Source organism: Macrobrachium rosenbergii, chromosome 2 (assembly GCF_040412425.1).
Source record: "Macrobrachium rosenbergii isolate ZJJX-2024 chromosome 2, ASM4041242v1, whole genome shotgun sequence".
Classification (NCBI taxonomy): Eukaryota; Metazoa; Arthropoda; class Malacostraca; order Decapoda; family Palaemonidae; genus Macrobrachium; species Macrobrachium rosenbergii.
Window position 1 is genome coordinate 69,897,321 of NC_089742.1, and position 9,169 is coordinate 69,906,489.

The window sequence follows — 9,169 nt, forward strand, 5'->3', positions numbered from 1 at the left end:
TAATTTAGGAAACCCAACCGTTCATTTCTAACTTATAACGCTTTTTGTTGGGAATATTTTCTGTATGGCTTACATTTAAGGTCAACTTAGCTAACCCAGCCGTTGTTCCCTGTAACTGGTTATAATCTCAACACTAATTTAGGAATATTTTCTGTATGGCTTCAATAGTTTATAATATCCTTACACCTTTGTAAGGTGCTTGAAGCTGCTGTTAACGCACATTAATATTCAGAAACCAGTATCAAAGTTGTGAATTTATAGTTAACAGTCTTAGGTACGCGAGAAACTACTGCAAGGCTTCGATAGTTTACATTTGCCATATCTGCCATATTAAAGTTATAGCAGATCAATTTCCATTGTAATCTATTAGACAATCATGTTATGAATTATGAATACGATGAAGTATAACAGACACCGCTACAAAACTAGAAATTTATTTAGTGCAATTGTACAAGTCAAAATTCTTTAAAATACTGCAGACAGAACCAGCAGAGTCAATTCAGATTTACAGTTAATGTGTAACAGAACTTAGAAAAAATCTATAAAAAAAAATATAAAATAAAAAAAAATTTGATACAGTAGACAATACCTCATTAAGGATTAAAAGAAAAAATCTAAGCTATAAAAAAGAAGAGATTTGATACAGTAGACAATGCCTCATTAAAGATTAAAACAAGCACCTAATTCTCTTCAATGTTCTTAGACATCATAGCTTCAACGGCAAGCTTTCGCTCCACTGAAGGCAATATATTTTTGTACATCAGTGACGCCCCTTACGAACAGACTTCCCGAAAACTGAAGTACATAGTCCAGTAGGGTTTCGCCTGCAAATAAAAGTACAGCGGCAGAAACTTACATTGACTAAAGTTTCATCCTAAAATGAAAGTTATTCAAACTGACAAGGTTTCTACTTGAAATAAAGGAAATTTAACATTTACGTGAAATCAGGAAAATTAATTTTTAATGTACTGTGAAAACAGTAAGTGAATAAATTCTGAAAGCTCGTCCATGTAGCAAGGCAAAGGTTACAAGTGAATTGAAGTTAAACTTAATATTCAGTAGTTTTTAAGCTACAGAATTACCTAACGTTTAAAATAAAATAGTTTAACCACTCCCTAACAAATTTCGGCCCCCAGGAACTTCTTATGGCAGGTCTTTCGACCCACCATAAGCAGTTAAAGGAGACCTCCTCCACCCCTCTAAGGGCACCGCCCCCAGAGGGGTGGAGTAAAAATAACAATTTTAAAATATAAGTCCTAAAAACTTACCATTTATCTCTATCTTCTCTACCACCTGTATCTGAAGAGTGAACTTTTGAATAGTAGCTGAAACCACGTAGTCCCAAAAACTCTTGAAAAACCTCTTGGCTTGAAGTCAAAAGAGTACCTGCAAAGACAAAACCATTATAGACACTGCTAAACACCACCAGACCAGAAAGTTTTCGGCTTAGTAACCAGAACGAAGTTTGAAAAAGATGTACTGAATAAAAATTCAAAAATAAAATGGGCAGGCAATGGAGCCTCTATTTATAGACATCAGTCGAGGGTTTCCTAAACACCCAAAACCTGAAAAAATAACTGCCATAGTGAATGAATAACACAAAAATATTAAGAACTTGCTTTCGATTGAACAGTGGACAGAGTGGAGTCAAACTTAACACAACAGTAGTTCAATAATATGGAACACCTTTAATCACACTCACTACAGAAGGGTCTAGACTTAACCGAAACGAATGCAAAAACCAAAGGAGCGAGCGAACATCGATTGAAGCCTCGGTATCTTCTCTAGCCAATGATCACACAGTGGAAACCAAGACACTCAAAGACTTGAGCACCAAGGACGCCGAAACGCTCACTTGCCCAGAGAGAAAACGGAGAAATATGAGTCTTCTAATTGGGCAGGCTGTTTTTTCATTTTTACCTTGTATTATTTGTTCCTTTGTACTAATAAATCAGAATCTGTTAAAGATATATATATACTAATAAATATAGATATATATATATATATAATATATATATATATATATATATATATATATATATATATATATATATATATATATATATATATATATATATATATATATATATATATAAAGCCACAAATGCCACTTAATAATCGAATTCTCAATGCCTTGGGATTAACTGACACCCAAAAATTATTGATTGATTTATGGTTACTAAAACTGGCGTAACTGACACCCAAGGGAAATTGCAACCGATAAGTGCATCAGGCCCGTACAGTATTCGAACCTGGGTCTTTGGTTTGGACACAGTGATAGAAGTCACCTTAACTTGTTGGCTATCAAGGGATATAATTTTATAGCGTTTCTGCTGTACAAATTCCCGTTGATTTCAGGTTCTGTACTTAAAATGTATATCAACCCATCTCCATGACAGCTGACTAGTAAATTTGTAACACGCGTGTTCATGAATTTTTGTCACATATATGCGTGACTTTTAAGTTGTCTGTAAAAGAAAACTATTGTGACGGCTTTGTCTGTCCGTCCGCACTTTTTCTGTTCGCCCTCAGATCTTAAAAACTACTGAGGTTAGAGGGCTGCAAATTGGTATGTTGATCATCCATCCTCCAATCATCAAACATACCAAATTGCAGCCCTCTAGCCTCAGTAGTTTTTATTTTATTTAAGGTTAAAATTAACTGTATTCGTACTTCTGGCATCGCTACAGTACCAACAACACAGGCCACCACCGGACCGTGGCTGAGCTTCGTGGGCCGCGGCTAAGAGTTTCACGGGCCGTGACTGAGGCCACCACCGAACAGTGGCTGAGTTTCATGGGCAGCGGATAAGAGTTTCATGGGACGTGGCTAAAAGTTTCATATTGCATTATACGCTGTACAGAAAACTCGATTGCGCCGAAGAAACTTCGGTGCATTTTTTACTAGTTTATATATGCAAACATTAAGCCGCAAATATCCTTTAACTTTGAATTCACTATGCCATAGGGGTATTTTACGTCAAAGGGGAATTGTAACTTAAGTGTATCTGTCTCAGCCAGGACTCGAACTCGGGCCTTCAGATTAGATGCAGTGAAAATAGTCGATGATCTATCTGCCATCAAATTGATATCCACTCTGCATTACTATATCTGTCTTTTATCTAACGCAAATGCATTTATGAACAATAGTTCCCCTTGGGGTGCAAGTTATTCTCAGGGTACGGCGAATTTGATATTATGTAACATTTGTGAATGTAAGTACTGCATCTGTGTATAAGTGACAGAACGTCATAATTAACCCAGTGCTACAAACTTACCAAACAAGTAGCACGGTGGAGATGGCTTGATATCAATTCCCTGTATTGAACCTGAATTTGACAAGGATGTGTACAACAGTCAACATCAACTTGTATCTCTCTTGATAACTGAATGGTCAAGTCGACTCCTCCTAGGTGTAATTTATACGAATCCAAGTAAAAAAATCTCAGGTAACAGTCACAGAAAAAAAAAGTCACAGGAAAAAAGTCACATTAATCTTTCCTAGATAGTGACCCCCAAGGGTTTTAACCTGGTATGTATCCACCTTTGGAGCGTGTATAGTATAAGCCCATTGGGGATTACCGTAAAAACATAAACAAAAGACTGTAAATATCACAAAGATAATGACCCCCAAGAAATATTGTGAATTTTTCCCTGTGACTTTATTACCGGCCACCATGAATTATGTGACTTTTTTCCCAGCCAAAATTGTAGTTTTTTCTGTGCCTTTCTTGTGACTTTATTACCGGCCACCGTTTATTCCCAGAACGTATATTAAGTGATAACTGTGACTTTGTTATTGCGAATATAAAAAAGTCACGTGCGCATAAATGGCAAAACTTTATAATCAGCCAAGTGTTACAAACTTACCAACCAGCTATCATGATGGAAATAGGTTGATAAAGACTCAACGTACAAAACTTGAATACGAATGAGTGTGTACAGTAGAGTCTATATCAATTAATATTTACAGCCAAATGGTCAGGTCGATTGCCTGTTACTTTATCTGAGCCAAATGCCTAAATTCGAATACTGGCTGGGGCAAATGACTTACTTATAATTCTTCTTAGGCACAAGTTATTCTTAAGGCATAGTGAATTCGGTTTTCATTGCTATTTATGGCTTAATATTTGTAAACACGAGAATGTCACAAGTGTAGAGGGTAATTAGCAAACGTTACAAACTCGTCAATCACCTATTATGGCGGAGTCGGGTTGATTTCGGTTCTGAGTACAGAACCCGAATTTAACAGGAAAATGTATACAACAGTCGATTTAAATTTATATCTCTCTTGATACCGGATGAGCGAGTCGACCGTCTATCACTGTTCAAACCAAATGCCCAGGTTTAAAAACTAGCTGGGGCAGATACACCGAGCAAATGATAGCCCCTATTTGATATCAAATGACATGAGTGGCTCCATATTTGTGTATATAAAAAAGTCACGCATGCACGTCACAAAATTTATTCACTCTCCATCCAGCAGTTATTCAATGAATGTGGCTAACACGCATTAGATGGGCAAAATAGCTCCATAAAGGATTCAGCTAATAAAAAAAAAAATAAAACTGGAAGAAAAATCAAGGCAGTGGAAGAGAATTATGAAACGGGAAACTGGAAATGACTGGACATGTATGGAAAATAATGCCCAGGAAAGACATGAGTGGTAGAATTTCACTTATGCCTTTATGTCACACAACATTGAGTCATTGATATATATATATATATATATATATATATATATATATATATATATATATATATATATATATATATATATATATATATATATATATATATATATATAGAGAGAGAGAGAGAGAGAGAGAGAGAGAGAGAGAGAGAGAGAGAGAGAGAGAGAGAGAGAGCGTTTTCACATTAAAGTCAGCCTATTACAAGAAGTTACTGATTAGACAGTGTGTTATTTGTGTCACCGAGGAGGAACCTCAACAAAGTGGTTTCCAAACAACAAGAAAATGCCAACACCAAGGCTATAAAACTTTAGAGAATGACTCGAACAGTTTAGTAGACAATACCTTACCTCTTAGAGTGAACTAAAAATGTGTTTAAATGATGGCCTAGAAATCACCAGTACACTAAGGTGAAAGACAAAGTGTCTTAATGAATGTTGAATGCATTTAGCTTTAAGTCTGGGGGAGGGAGAGCTGCATATGAGGCAAAGAGAGAAACATAAGAATAAAGTTGCAAGTGTCAGTCCCATGAAAACAAGTTTAGCTGGAAATTATCCCCTGACTGAAATCCTGCCCCCTGGAAAATTAGCCTAGGATTGATTCCCCCCCGCCCCCGGAAATAACAGCCCAGGCTGGTTTTTCCCCCGGGGGGAATTTTGGACCTAGGATATTTTCCCCCCTCTAGGCCATTTCTCCCCCCTACATGTATCCACCTTTGCGGCGTGTTTAGTACAAGCCCGTTGGGGATTTACGTATAAACATAAACAAGACTGTAAATAACAAAGATAATGACCCCCAAGAGGTAGTTTAGTTGTGATGATAATAATATTATCCTGTGCGGCAGGCTGTCGTTGCTACACGTCGCCGCCATAGCCATATTTATAACAGTGGTGGGGTTGGGGGAATCTTGGCCTAGAGGTGGGAATATTATCCTGGGACGAAATTCCCGCCTGGGGAAATATATCCTGGGCCATATTCCCCCGAGGGGAATTTCGGATGGGGAAATACAGACTGTTACACCTGGATAATTTTTTTTTTTTGTAAGCCTTGACTTACAAAAACCCACACTGTTTCTGTGTGAAGTATGAAGAAGCTGGTGATGAACCAATGTATATTTTATAAAGATTGCTAATTGGGTCCTTTTTATTACAAAAAAGTCTTAATCATTTATTGACTATAAAAGAATAAAGGAATCACTTCAGCTTAGTGAGAACCTTGTGTCTGGTGCTTACGGGAGTTTTCGTTGATTCGAGGAGACAGTTTTGTTAGCTCCAAGTATAAAGAATATTCTTAGATCCCACGCCCACGACTTACTAGAATTTCTCAGGTCCCGCCGGTGGGGCGTGCGAATTACTGGCTCAGACTCTTAGAATCTGCATTAATTAAATCAAATAAGCAATCTTTTAAACCTTTTCGTCATTTAATTTCCATTATACACAATATAAAAATGTTTATCTCATAAATCCTTAACTGCTTTCTAATCTTAAGACTTCCATCGTATTACATTATGATATATATATATATATATATATATATATATATATATATATATATATATATATATATATATATATATATATATATATTTATATATATATTATATATATATATATATATATATATATATATATATATATATATATATATATATATGAGTCCATGTTTTGTTTGCACATTCTAGTTTTTCGTCTATGGAATGCTGACTTCTAAAGGAGGTGCCTTTCAGATCTAAGGAAGTAATTTTAGGATAACATTGATAGGCCTCATCCAGCCCGTTGGCCTTCAAGGGTTTTATGTGCTCGAGTTCTGGTAATATTTCTTGTTTCAGCCATCCTAGCACTGACCAGACCCATTTTTGCTTAATTTGATAAAAGGACAAGTGGTATGTACGTGTTAAAGCTATTTACATCGAAAGGATGTCATAGTGGCTATTCTATATATAATCTGAATTCATATACATGCAAGAGAAATATATAATACGATGCCAAAAAATAGTAACTAACGAGCAAATTAGATTACAATTCTCAGCCTTGTCAGTTGGTATAAGTGACTGGTTGAGAGTCCTTGATTGTCGTCGGTTACCTGTTCCGGCCTTTATGATCACTGGGTGGCTGGCGAAGATACCGAGTCACCCCAAGTTCCCAACCTGCATTCGCCGGAATCCCCATTCGTTCGCTGGCGGTTGACCAGTTCCCTAGGGTATAAAATTAATTAACCGTTATTCACTGTGATTAGGTTTTCATTCGGTTCATTTTATTGTACGCAGTAATGTGTGTTGTTTGAGGTGTTTAGTACGTTATTTTGCGTGTTCTGGGTTTGCGTTTTCGTTAGATTATCGAGGTGAGTTTCATGTTTTTAGTTCGGATTTTGACGTATTCTGATTATGGATTAACCTAGTGGTATTTTAGGTGTTCCTTATAATTGAATTTGTCTTGGAATTATATTGTGGAAATAATGGTATATTTTATAAGCGTTCTAATGATATTCTGCGGGATGCCTTGTGTAGGAGTTAGATTTAATACCGGATTATGATGCCTAAATTGGTCTAATTGTTCGTTCATTGATTTCAGGCTCTTACCAGTCACTCGTTCTGTTCTTCAGTTTTCTGCGCTTCGCTTCGGTGATATAGGTAAAAAAGAAGATGGGAATGTTTGGTAAGTGTTAATTTTCTTCCTGTTTAGCTAACACCCACTTTTTTTTTTTTACCTCCACCCCTGTGGGGGCGGTGCCCCTCTAGTGGTGGAGGAGGCTCTCTCTAACTACTTATGGTGGGTCGAAAGACCTGCCATAAGAAGTTCTTGGGGGCCGAAATTTTAAATTTAGTTTTAAGTTAATTTTAAGTTAATTGGTGAGTTAAAGGTTTATTTAATTTATGAATATAGTTAATTGAAGTTAAAAGTTAAGTTAATTTGAATATATTTAATAGTGGATTGAAGTTAGTATGTGAATTGACAAGAGTACATTAAACTCTCAAAAATGTAAGATGAATTGACAAGAGTACATTAAATTCTCAAAAATGTAAGATTAATGCTTTAAAAGACATGTAGTCTCCAGGTTGTGATGCATTAAAATCAGTGTATTTTAAATTAATTTCAGATCCAAGCTTAATTTTTGTTTGTGTAGTGGAACTCTGAACTTTATAAAATTAGTCTTTTAGTTTCAAGCAATTTTAAAACTTTATCTGTTCATTACAGGTGAATCAACTCAATGGTTTGCTGGTGAGATAACTTGACCTTGCTGGCTAAATATCATGTATACTGGGAGGCCTCAAGCTATTGTTTGAAGTCTTGGAGGTTACCAGTTTATCAATCCTCGATGCTGCTAAGGACTACAGTGCCTTTGAATGACCAAGGAATAGTGAATAGACGACAGTTATGACGTTGAAGAATCCAGGAAGTTTAAGGTCCATAACAGGTTACATATCTGAAAAGTAGTCTAGTATTTAAATATAGTATTTGGCTTAAATTTTGTATTCTATTAGCCTATATTCAATGGTAGCATCAGCACTTGTCATTTTTGGACTCAAGTTTGTCTCAAGTTTCGCATGACTTCTGGAGTCTATGAAAATAAGTCTATTGTACTAGTTTATGGAGTCGGGGGAAGTATGAAAATAGTGTATTGTACTAGTTTATGGAGTCGGGGGGAAAAAGCTAGTATGAACTATTATAGTTGCTTTAAAAGTAAATTTTAAGTTTTAACATTGATTGTTCGTAACCTGATTAAGGTGTTTTTTACTCTAGAATTAGCCAGTGAAAATTTATTTAGTTATCAAACCTGCATTGAATTAGAATTGACGGAATATACTAGTGTTTTGAGGTTAAAAATATCTTTAAATTCAGCTGCACTGCAATGCCTGAGGTACTATTGCCTAAAGTATATTTGAAATATTAAATGCAGGCAATGGAGTCATTGCACCAGAAGTAACGCAATGGGGAGACAGATTCTGTGGTGTGAAACTGCAAAGTGGTAACTGTAGGTATGAGTGCTTGAAACTTGCGGCTTTCATAGCCACAAGAAACCAGACTTAATGGCTTGAAATATTAAAATCTTCGGTAAAAGCTGGTCATTAATTGGTATTTGGTGTTGATGCATTGTCATTTTAGGTAAGCAAAGAAAGAAATTTAAGTTTCAGGCTGGTCATTATTATTTGGTAATTTGGCATTAATGCAGTGTTGTCTCTTCAAGAAGAGTGAAATTGAGAAGGTGCCAATGTTCGAGAATACTTTCACTGCTATAAATCCTTGAATTAAGCAATGGAACTAGCAAACTATGAAGTCATGGTATCCCAGCTAACAGTATTAACAACTTTAGTCTGGTTGTTCTTCCTTGTGATTTGCTGGGTGCTTTTCTAGATTAGTTATTGGGAAGTGTCTTGTGCTTTTCTGGAGAATTTGGTTTGAGATAAGAATTTAAATCTCCAAGGATAATTTGTTTAAACGATGTGCATATTTGTAATAGCTTTTGCTATTTTCGTAAGTG

At 35.9% G+C, this 9,169-nt stretch overlaps 2 long non-coding RNA genes across 3 annotated transcripts; one reads left to right on the top strand and one right to left on the bottom strand.

Moving 5' to 3' along the window:
- Window positions 1-312: 312 nt before the first annotated feature.
- Window positions 313-1,783, bottom strand: LOC136849956 (uncharacterized). Of its 2 annotated transcripts, none has more exons than XR_010856493.1 (3): window positions 1,703-1,783; window positions 1,269-1,386; window positions 313-824 (listed from the first exon to the last, which is right to left on the bottom strand). It is a non-coding gene; the product is annotated as an uncharacterized lncRNA (long non-coding RNA). The 2 variants fall into 2 exon arrangements; XR_010856492.1 differs by having other exon boundaries at window positions 341-824; window positions 1,620-1,770.
- Window positions 1,784-6,856: 5,073 nt separating this feature from the next.
- On the top strand, window positions 6,857-8,388 carry LOC136849964 (uncharacterized). Its single transcript, XR_010856494.1, has 3 exons — window positions 6,857-7,030; window positions 7,261-7,344; window positions 7,885-8,388. It is a non-coding gene; the product is annotated as an uncharacterized lncRNA (long non-coding RNA).
- Window positions 8,389-9,169: the final 781 nt, after the last annotated feature.